The following is a 12,256-nucleotide window of genomic DNA, read 5'->3' as shown; positions in this document are numbered from 1 at the left end:
CATTTTCTATTATAGTGCCGGCGATGTGCGGTCCACAAATTGCGGAATGCACATTGCCGGTGTCCGTGTTTTGCGGATCTGCAAAACACTTACGGACGTGTGAATGGACCCTCATAGTAAAATTATTAAAGGTTACGTTTTATCTTTATGTATATTCTAATGGATTGCCTTCCGTGTACAATGTTATAATGTAATTTTTATGTTGGAAAGTATATTATAGTGCATTTGTATTGTGCGGCAGTTGTGTGCGGTTCAGCTGCGATACTGCAGGTATACATTAAGGCAGTGTAGCACTGCTGTGGGTAAGCGTCAACAGGCCGTGCTGAAGTTGATCTGTTTAGGGGACAAACATCACATCGCAGAAGAGCTGTGGCAGTGTATAAGGGACCAAACCGAGCTGTGGCTCTCGCCACTCAACCTACAACCAGGCATGGTTGTGTCTGACAATGGCCGTAACTTGGTGGCGGCTTTGGAGCTCGGCAACCTGACACACATCCCATGCCTAGCCCACGTCTTAAACTTAGTGGTTCAGTGGTTTTTCAAAACCTACCCCAATTTGCCAGAGCTACTAGTGAAGTGTGTGCCCATTTCCGCAAGTCGTCCACAGCTTCAGCCGGTCTGTCAACGCTGCAGCAGCGCTTGCAGCTTCCAGCTCACCGACTGTTGTGCGACGTGAGCATGCGCTGGAACTCTACGTTCCACATGTTGGCCAGGCTTTGTGAGCAGCAGAGGGCAGTTGTGGAATACCAGCTGCAACATGGTCGTCGCCTTTCAAATCAACTGCCACTATTCACAAGCGAGGAGTGGTCATTGAAGTCAGACCTCTGATGTTTTAAAAAACTTTGATGAATCCACACAGATGGTTAGTGGCGATAACGCTATTATTCGCGTAACCATCCCACTGCTGTGTCTACTCAAACGATCACTGCTCACAATTAAGGACGACGTTCTGAATGTGGCAGACGAGAAAATGGGGGCGGACATTACTCAAGGTGACAGCCAGCCCACCTTCAGTTCGTCTTCTCAGCACAAATTGGACCATGAAGAGGAGGAGGAGCTAGAGACAGTTGCCTCTGCTACAGAGGGTAGTACCCATGGAACTTTAATTCCATCTGTTCAGCGTGGATAGGCAGAAGAGGAGGAGGAGGAGGATGAGGAGTCATCCTGATGTCGACATCGAAGTCTTGCCTGTTGGTGCTCTGGCACACATGGCTGACTAAGATAAGATAAGATGCCTTTATTGTCACTGTACAATACAATGTAATACAATGTACAATACAATGAAATGTTGTACTTAATGTTAGGCTAACACGGATTTTTGGGTGTTCACCCTTCTTGACCCCCGCTAGAAAAATAACTTCTCATCTCTCATTCCTCTGGTGGAGAGGACGACCAAAATGGTGCAATACCAGAAGATCCTTGTTGGAAAATTGCTCCAAAATTCTCCATCTGACAACGCTGGTGGCAGAGTCTGTCCTTCCTTAGGCAACCGAGGAAGGGAGACAAGGGGAATACACAGCAGTTCCAACAAAGGCAGGGCAACACTCTCAAAGGCATGGGACACTTTCATGACACCCCGCCAGCAATCTCACCCTGAAGTGCGGCCTAGTGGTACAAGGAGGGAAAAGTTTTGGAAGATGGTGAAGGAATACATAGCAAATCGTGTCAGCGTCCTAAATGATCCCTCAGTGCCTTACAACTACTAGGTCTCCAAGCTGGACACGTGGCACGAACTTGCACTCTACGCCTTGGAGGTGCTGGCCTGCCCTGTCGCCAGCGTTTTGTCTGAGCGTGTATTTAGTGCTGCTGGTGGTATTATAACAGATAAGCATATCCGCTTGTCCACTAGCAATGCGGACAGGTTGACTCAGATAAAAATGAACAAGGCCTGGATTGCCCCTGACTTCTTAACTCCACCAGAGGAGAGCTGAGCTGATGATTAACATAAAGGCAATTTCAATCTATCATTTATGATGTACTCAATCTACTGTAGTGTATTCCCATGCACTTTTTCCACCACAAAAAAGAGTATATGGTTGAATCTTGTTTTCTGGTCCTCCTCCTCCTCCAGATTGTCTATATTCCCTCCACTCTAATTTTTTTAATAGGGTCAGCTCAACTGCAGGCCCTCGCCCCTAATGTTTTAGAGGGTAAGCTCAGCAGCAGGCCCTCGTCCCTAATGTTTTAGAGGGTCAGCTCAGCAGCAGGCCCTCGCCCATAATGTTTTAGAGGGTCAGTTCAGCAGCAAGCCCTCACCCTTAATGTTTTAGAGGGTCAGTACAGCAGCAGGCCATCTCATATAATGTTTTAGAGCATCAGCTCAGCAGCAGGCCCTCGCCCATAATGTTTTAGAGGGTCAGTTCAGCAGCAGGCCCTCACCCTTAATGTTTTAGAGGGTCAGCTCAGCAGCAGTCCATCGCATATAATGTTTTAGAGCATCAGCTCAGCAGCAGGCCCTTGCCCCTAATGTTTTAGAGGGTCAACTCAGCAGCAGACCCTCGTCCACAAAATGTTTTAGAGGGTTAGTTCAGCAGCAGGCCCTCGCCCATAATGTTTTAGAGGGTCAGCTCAGCAGCAGGCCATCGCATATAATAATGTTTTAGAGCATCAGCTTAGCAGCAGGCCCTCGCCCCTAATGTTTTAGAGGGTCAGTTCAGCAGCAGGCCCTCGCCCATAATGTTTTAGAGGGTCAGCTCAGCAGCAGGCCCTCACCCCTAATGTTTTAGAGGGTCAGCCCAGCAGCCAGGCCCCCACCTAAAATCTTTTACTTGGTCAGCTCACCTGCAGGCCCGCAACTCAATTTGAATGAGGTCCTCCTTTATGTGATATACAGGTTGTATCGGAATGCCTCTTTGTAATTTTTGGCAGGACTTGAACTTTATATACAAGTAAATATACAGGAAAGTATGTTTTCAATCAATTTTTCCTATAAAATCAATTTTTTACTTTGGTTTTGTGCATAAAACCTTAATAACATTGTGGCCCCGGTGATCAGTTTAAGGCCTTTTAAGCAGCATCAGCAGCAGCATGGTGATAAAAATGAGTGGCAAGGTGACATGGTGTGGAGATGGCAGCATGAGGAGGCCACATACTGTAGTGGCACAATGACTTAGTCTGGATAAAAGACTGAGGCCACAGATTGCTTAGAAAGATGCAGATGGAATCAATCTGTGGAGCTGTATCACCGTCACCTGCAGATTAATGCAGACCAGGGCCGTAGCTATAGGGGAAGCAGGGGAAGCTGCAGCTTTGGGGCCCTGACCCAGAAGAGGCCCATCCAGGAGGAGGAGGACTAAAGGATTTGGTCAGGGCCCCCTTAACAGTATTACACAATGAAATTAGATACATTGACAGTATAGACAGTGTATAAAACTGATGGAACAGCAGCCGACACTGGTCTGAGAGAACAATCTTTACTAGCCACAGGAATGGGGGCGGCATGAAAGGAAGGGGTCGCTAAAAAATTACTGTGGGATCCAGCCCCATTCAAAAATTTGCTGTGGGGCCCAGTCAATTCTAGCTACGCCACTGATGCAGCCCACAAAAGAAAGTTGGGTTTATCAATTCCAAAACCTTAATTTAATTGTGGGCCTGGGGATCAGTTTAAGGCCTTTTAAGCAGCAGCAGCAGCAGCATGGTGATAAAATTGAGTGGCAAGGTGACATGGTGTGGAGATGGCAGCATGAGGAGACCACATAGTGGCACAATAACTAAGTCTGGATAAACTACTAAGGCCACAGATTGCTTAGAAAGATGCAGATGGGATCAATCTGTAGAGCTGTATCACCGTCGCCTGCAGATTAATGCAGCCATCAAATTCAAGTTGGGTTTGTCGGTTCCACCTCAGCTCACCAGCAGGCCCGCACCTAAAATATTTTACTGGTTCAGCTCACATGCAGGCTCGCAACTCATGCTGTTTTGCTTCGAAGTAGTAGCCGTAGCAGCTTATCAGGTTCCCTTTCCGAAATCGAACTATGATTCCCTGTTATCGGTGATCACCATGGTAGGCGCATAAAGAACATCAAACGTTTATAGGGAAGATATCCAAATGGATCGTGGTCGTCACGGGCAGTGATGGCCAGTTCGCAGTGTTCGCCGACGAACACATGCAATCTGCCATCTTTATTCCCAAGGCCGACAATGCAGAGGTAAGTCCTTACCTGTGCCTGCGACGCGAGCTGCTCTGAAACACATGCGGTCACCGGGAGCAGGCAGTTCCGAGAACAGCCCCATGAAGGCAGGTCCTTCTTTTGCCAAAGGAAAGGAAGTTGCCTAATAATTATGCACACCTGATATAGGGTGTTGATGTCATTAGACCACACCCCTTCTCATTAGGCCTCCTGCACACGAACGTATTTTTTTGCGGTCCGCAAAAACGGGTCCCGTTTTACCGTGATCCGCGACCGTTTTTTCGTCCGTGGGTCTTCCTTGATTTTTGGAGGATCCACGGACATGAAAAAAAAGTAATTTTGGTGTCCGCCTGGCCGTGCGGAGCCAAACGGATCCGTCCTGAATTACAATGCAAGTCAATGGGGACGGATCCGTTTGACGTTGACACAATATGGTGCCATTTCAAACGGATCCGTCCCCATTGACTTTCAATGTAAAGTCTGGAGTCCCTTTTATACCATTGGATCGGAGTTTTCTCCAATCCGATGGTATATTTTAACTTGAAGCGTCCCCATCACCATGGGAACGCCTCTATGTTAGAATATACTGTCGGATATGAGTTAGATCGTGAAACCTCATTTCCGACAGTATATTCTAACACAGAGGCGTTCCCATGGTGATGGGGACGCTTCTAGTTAGAATATACTACAAACTGTGTACATGACTGCCCCCTGCTGCCTAGCAGCATCCGATCTCTTACAGGGGGCTGTGATCAGCACAATTAACCCTTCAGGTGCCGCACCTGAAGGGGTTAATTGTGCTATCATATCCCCCTGTAAGAGATCAGGGCTGCCAGGCAGCAGGGGGCAGACCCCCCCCCTCCCCCCTCCCCAGTTTGAATATCATTGGTGGCCAGTGCGGCCCCCCCCCTCCCTCCATTGTAATAATTCCTTGGTGGCACAGTATGCGCCCCCCGCCCCCCCCTTCCTCCCTCTATTGTAATAAATCGTTGGTGGCACAGTGTGCGCCCCCCCCCCCCTTCCTCCCTCTATTGTAATAATTGGTTGGTGGCACAGTGTGCGCCCCCCCCCCCTTCCTCCCTCTATTGTAATCGTTGGTGGCACAGTGTGCGCCCCCCATTGGCCCCCCCTCCCTCTATAGCATTAACAACATTGGTGGCCAGTGTGCGGCCTCCCATCTACTTCCCCCCCCCCCGATCATTGGTGGCAGCGGGTTACTAGCAATAGTACAATAGTAAAAGATTCATACTTACCTGGGAGCTGCGATGTCTGCTTCCGGCCGGGAGCTCCTCCTACTGGTAAGTGACAGTTCATTTAGCAATGACACTTACCAGTAGGTGGAGCTCCCGGCCGGACACGAACATCGCAGCAGCCGGTAAGTATGAATCTTCTACTATTGTACTATTGCTAAGTAACCATGGCAACCAGGACTGTAGTAGCGTCCTGGTTGCCATGGTTACCGATCGGAGCCCCAGCGATTAAACTGGGACTCCGATCGGAACTCCGCTGCCACCAATGATGGGGGGGGGGATGGGAGGCCGCACACTGGCCACCAATGTTGTTAATGCTATAGAGGGAGGGGGGGCCGATGGGGGGCGCACACTGTGCCACCAACAAATTATTACAATAGAGGGAGGGAGGGGGGGCGCACACTGTGCCACCAACGAATTATTACAATAGAGGGAGGGGGGGGCCGCACTGGCCACCAACCTATTATTACAATAGAGGGGGGGGGGCCGCACTGGCCACCAATGATATTCAAACTGGGGAGGGGGGGAGGGTCTGCCCCCTGCTGCCTGGCAGCCCTGACCTCTTACAGGGGGCCGTGATCAGCACAATTAACCCCTTCAGGTGCCGCACCTGAAGGGGTTAATTGTGCTGATCACGGCCCCCTGTAAGAGATCGGGTGCTGCCAGGCAGCAGGGGGCAGTCTTGTACACAGTTTGTAGTGTATTCTAACTAGAAGCGTCCCCATCACCATGGGAACGCTTCTGTGTTAGAATATACTGTCGGTTCTGAGTTTTCACGAAGTGAAAACTCAGCTTTGAAAAAGCTTTTATACAGACGGATCTTCGGATCCGTCTGTATAAAAACTAACCTACGGCCACGGATCACGGACACGGATGCCAATCTTGTGTGCATCCGTGTTCTTTCACGGACCCATTGACTTGAATGGGTCCGTGAACCGTTGGCCGTGAAAAAAATAGGACAGGTCATATTTTTTTCACGGCCAGGAAACACGGATCACGGATGCGGCTGCAAAACGGTGCATTTCCCGTTTTTTCCACGGACCCATTGAAAGTCAATGGGTCCGCGAAAAAAAACGGAAAACGGCACAACGGCCACGGGTGCACACAACGGTCGTGTGCAGGAGGCCTTACAGAGATGCACATCACCTAATATGCTTAATAGTAGTAGGCTTTCGAGCCTATACAGCTTGGAGTAAGACAACATGCATAAAGAGGATGATGTGGTCAAAATACTCATTTGCCTAATAATTCTGCACTCCCTGTATAGGCAATTAGCAAGACACCCCCAATAAAGGAGTGGTTCTGCAGGTGGTGACCACAGACACTTCTCAGTTCCTATGCTTCCTGGCTGATGTTTTGGTCACTTTTGAATGCTGGCGGTGCTTTCACTCTAGTGGTAGCATGAGACAGAGTCTACAACCCACACAAGTGGCTCAGGTAGTGCAGCTTATCCAGGATGGCACATCAATGCGAGCTGTGGCAAGAAGGTTTGCTGTGTCTGTCAGCGTAGTGTTCAGAGCATAGAGGCGCTACCAGGAGACAGGCCAGTACATCAGGAGACGTGGAGGAGGCCGTAGGAGGGCAACAACCCAGCAGCAGGACCGCTACCTCCACCTTTGTGCAAGGAGGAACAGGAGGAGCACTGCCAGAGCCCTGCAAAATGACCTCCAGCAGGCCACAAATGTGCATGTGTCTGCTCAAACGGTCAGAAACAGACTCCATGAGGGTGATATGAGGGCCCGACATCCACAGGTGGGGGTTGTGCTTACAGCCCAACACCGTGCAAGACGTTTGGCATTTGCCAGAGAACACCAAGATTGGCAAATTCGCCACTGGCACCCTGTGCTCTTCACAGATGAAAGCAGGTTCCCACTGAGCACATGTGACAGATGTGACAGAGTCTTGAGACGCCGTGGAGAACTTTCTGCTGCCTGCAACATGCTCCAGCATGACCGGTTTGTCATTGGGTCAGTAATTGTGTGGGGTGGCATTTCTTTGGAGGGCCGCACAGCCCTCCATGTGCTCACCAGAGGTAGCCTGACTGCCATTAGGTACCGAGATGAGATCCTCAGACCCCTTGTGAGACTATATGCTGGTGCGGTTGGCCCTGGGTTCCTCCTAATGCAAGACAATGCTAGACCTCATGTGGCTGGAGTGTGTCAGCAGTTCCTGCAATACGAAGACATTGATGCTATGGACTGGCCCGCCCGTTCCCCAGACCTGAATCCAATTGAGCACATCTGGGACATCATGTCTCGCTCTATCCACCAACGTCACGTTGCACCACAGACTGTCCAGGAGTTGGCAGATGCTTTAGTCCAGGTCTGGGAGGAGATCCCTCAGGAGACCGTCCGCCACCTCATCAGGAGCATGCACAGGTGTTGTAGGGAGGTCATACTGGAACGTGGAGGCCACACTCACTACTGAGCCTCATTTTGACTTGTTTTAAGGACATTACATTAAATGTTGGATCAGCCTGTAGTGTGTTTTTCCACTTTAATTTTGAGTGTGACTCCAAATCCAGACCTCCGTGGGTTGAAAAATTTGATTTCCATTTTTTTATTTTTGTGTGATTTTGTTGTCAGCTCATTCAACTATGTATAGAACAAAGTATTTCAGAAGAATATTTAATTAATTCAGATCTAGGATGTGTTATTTTTGTGTTCCCTTTATTTTTTTGAGCAGTGTATTATAAAGTGAACATTTCCAAGTCTCAGATATTAAGCTTAGATCTACTGGTCTCCACTTTATCCTCGCTTCCCTACCTTGGCATTAACCTTACCTACCCAACCCAAAATTTATTTGAATATAACTTCATCCCATTGCTGGAAACTATTAAAACAAGCCTGTCCTCCTTAAAATTGCTAAATCTTTCATGGCTGGGCAGACAAGCAACTATTAAAATTGTAATTTTACCCAAGATAATATATATATAATGAGAAACATTCCTATATACCTTCCTAAAACGTATCTCAATAAGTTACATTCATTACTCATGTACATTTTGTGGAACAAGAAAAAATCCAGAGTTAAAACTTTCATTCTTATTCTACCATTCAAATTGGGAGGATTGAACACAACCTCAATGTATCATTATCATCAGGCCATTATTCTAGATCAAATGAGATCTCTGTTACTCAGTGATGTTACAAAGCGCTGGGTTCAAATTGAGCTGTACAATCTGAAACCCCATACTCCCTCAAATTATCTAGCTTCTCAAACTGTATTTAAAACCCAGTCTAATTCTTCACCCCTAACCCTTAAAGCCATGTTCCATGTATGGAATACCATTCTAGATAGAGTTTCACTATTATCTTACACATTACCTGAACTTCCCCTAGATATATATGAAATAGCGATACCTGACCTATCACTTGTCTTATGGAAATCCAAAGGCTTATCTAAATTTGCCCAACTATGGGAAGACAACACTTTCGTAACCTTCACCCACTTGATGGAAAAATATAATATTCCGTCTAAAGACCTTTTCAAGAATCTGCAAATTAGACATTTGGTACAAACTTTAAAGCACTTTGTTCAAATAATGATACCGATAGATTAAAGGGATGGATTTATTCAAACACGTCAAGTAATAGAGGTACGTGTATCTCTAAAGGATATGAAATACTCAAAGAACCTAAAATAGATCCTCTCTCCCATCTTAAAGATAAATGACAATGAGACCTTCAGTCTAATATTTCATATGATCAATAGTTAGAATCATTCACCATTACTTCTAAGTTGTCTAAAAATATTGGACACTTTGAAACTGCAAGAAAGATAATCTACCGCTGGTATTATACTCCAGTGTACCTGAATAGATTCATCCCTAACACACACCCCACATGCTGGAGAGGCCAACAGCATGATGGTACATATATTCACATATGGTGGTCATGCCCTATACTTTCTAACTTCTGGGTACAGATATTAAGCCTTATATCTCACATTTCTGCTACATACTGTATGTAACTCTCTCCCCCGTATTAGCTCTATTATCCATTGGATTAAGTGATTTTTCATATCATTTTCAAACAATAATAGCATTATTAACAATAACATTATTTTTACTGCTAGACAGAAAATAGCTTATTACTGGAAACAGGACAATGTTCCTACGCTCCAGAGAATCATAAGAGAAATCATTAACTGCTGGTATGAAGGTATAACTCCACCACTAATTTAGTACACCAAATACCATGTACTCCAAGTGTAGTAGTATTCAAATGCTCAACACCACTAGCCCACACCTCCACTCAATATAAATAACAAATATCTTTATTAAGGTCTTATTAAAACATATGACATTACTTAACAATATAAATTTAAAATTGGATCCCATATGTGGCAACCAGGAGGTCGTCACCAGCAACGCCGGTCAGTCCATATACATAAGAGGGTGATACAGAAATGGACACCCAAATAGCCTAAGTTGTCTTCCTGTTTATAAGAACCTCATCACAGCTGCACATGTCATTGATAATAACAGGGTTGGGGCCTACAAACAAATAGGAGCCCACCCTCATCCATAAACAAATTTAGGCAGACATAAGTCCAACCATATAAATAGGTACATAAATCCCTGGCATGTGCAGCATGATTAGAATAGCAGATCCACAATACACCAGGAAACAACAATATAGGATTAAAACAACATGATAACAAGATAAAAATAGACCACAATGCTGGTGTGCCACCTCCGCTTCCCTGACGTACGTTTCGCTCTTGCTTCCTCCAGGGGGCATGTCTCATACGCACCCCAGCCGGGTTTAAATGTCCACCAAACACCTCCCCATATCACATGAAAACAATCTTACAATCACCCACATGAATTTTGTTTTTGCCTGTTCTCGTTACAGAAGGACTCTATTTGAGTATACCGTATAAGCCGACCCGAGTATAAGCCGAGGCCCCTAATTTTACCCCAAAAAAATGGGAAAAATTAATGACTCGAGTATAACACTAGGGTGGGAAATGCAGATATAATGCAGAGTGTATGTGTATACTGTATAATGCACACACTCTACATTATATACACACATCTGCAAGAGGGTGACTCAGATTGATGGGAGTCTGACTCTGACTCCCTGTATTTAATGCAGAGTGTGTGCATTATATACACACACACACACACACACTCCGCATTAAATACAGGGAGCCATCCACAGATCTCTCCCCTAAACAGTGCCATCCACAGATCCCCCCTAAACAGTGCCATGATGGCACTGTTTAGGGGAGGGGGGATCTGTGGATGGCACTGTAGGGGGATCTGTGGATGGCACTGCCATCCACAGATCCCCCTACAGTGCCATCCACAGATCCCCCTCCCCGACGCTCACAGCAGTATATTTATGAACTACCGTAATCAGTAACTACTTTAACTTTAATCATCGCTCATTGATGAGCTCTTTACTCTGATTATTTGGATATCTTACCGGTACTTTGTCTTAGCTCCGGTAATAGCAGGCAGTGCGGGGGGCGGCGGTTCCTCCAGAGATATCGCGGGACTTCGCTGCTTTGTTCCGGTGTCTGATGTAATAGTGCTCGCAGCAGAACGAGAGAAATGGAGCGCTCCAAATTTGAAAAATCGTTCAGATGGTCTTTCTCATATCCGGATTAATACTTGGGACAGGGATTACACGCCAGACGCGTTTCGGGGACTTCACTCCCCTTCCTCAGTGGCTGAATCCCTGTTCTACCTCAGCTCCTTTTATATCCCCACGAGTTCATTGTAAAATCTGGACTGGAATGTGTATTGGACACATTGCGGTATCAATGCGTTTTGCATGCGTTTTTTATGTTACCCATGCGTTTTTTCTTTCAATTTCATCTTGATATTATAATAAATATAGACAGTGAAGGAAAAGTCTTTACTAAGTCGATTTGCAATGATAAATTTAAAAATATATAAAAATATATAAAAATGTCTAAAAAATGCATAACACCTTGTAAAATCAACATAAAATATGCATAAAATATATTTGAGGGAAAGGTTATTCATATCTGAGGTCTTATTCAATATAAAAAGCAGAATCATCGTAAATCCATTCTCATCATTTGCATTTGTATTCAGGCTAATCTAATATGTTGTAAGTAGATATGTTGTAAGTAGATATGGGGAAGTGGGCCTATCACCAAGGGGGGGTCACAGCGCCGATAGACGGCCAGACGTGTGATCCCCCATTGGATGAGAGGCACACCGCCCAACCTTATAGAAAGCCAAAAATCTCTAATTCTGCATTTAAACCCACTGGCAACATACTTCCAAAATTGTAAATCTGTTTTGATTCGGCCCTAGACATCCGTTCGATGTGATTGCCACCTCTCCAGTGCTTCTCTATCTTCTCCAGGGCCACAAAAGTCAACTCCTCGGTAGCCTTCTTACTCTTTCTAATGAGCCTTCTAGTATGTTCCTAGGATATTGTTTCGCCAGGAATTTGTCTCTCAAGCGCATGGCTTCCACTTCGAATTGTGCCCCCTCGGTACAGTTCCGTTTCAATCTACGAAATTGTCCGAAGGGCACATTCAAGAGCCAATTCGGTAAGTGGCAACTTGAATGTAGAATGAATGCGTTTCTCGAAGAGGGTTTCTGGAAGGTCTTACAAACATATTTCTCCCCTACTTTTGTAATTGACAAATCCAAGAATTCATTTACATGGGAGATAGAACAGTTCCTGACGTGCAATACAGTCAGTGTGATCTACCTCGTCCAGTGCCCATGCTCTAGACAGTATATTGGGCGAACTAAAAGAGCCTTGAGAGTGAGAATATCCGAACATATTGCGAATATCAAAAAAGGATATTTAAAACACTCACTCTCAAGGCACTTTTAAGAGGCCCACAATCAAGACCCTACAGGGTTGACTGGAGAAGATA

The sequence above is a fragment of the Bufo bufo genome, chromosome 3 (assembly GCF_905171765.1).
Source record: "Bufo bufo chromosome 3, aBufBuf1.1, whole genome shotgun sequence".
NCBI lineage: Eukaryota > Metazoa > Chordata > Amphibia > Anura > Bufonidae > Bufo > Bufo bufo.
This window is presented reverse-complemented; position numbering follows the sequence as displayed.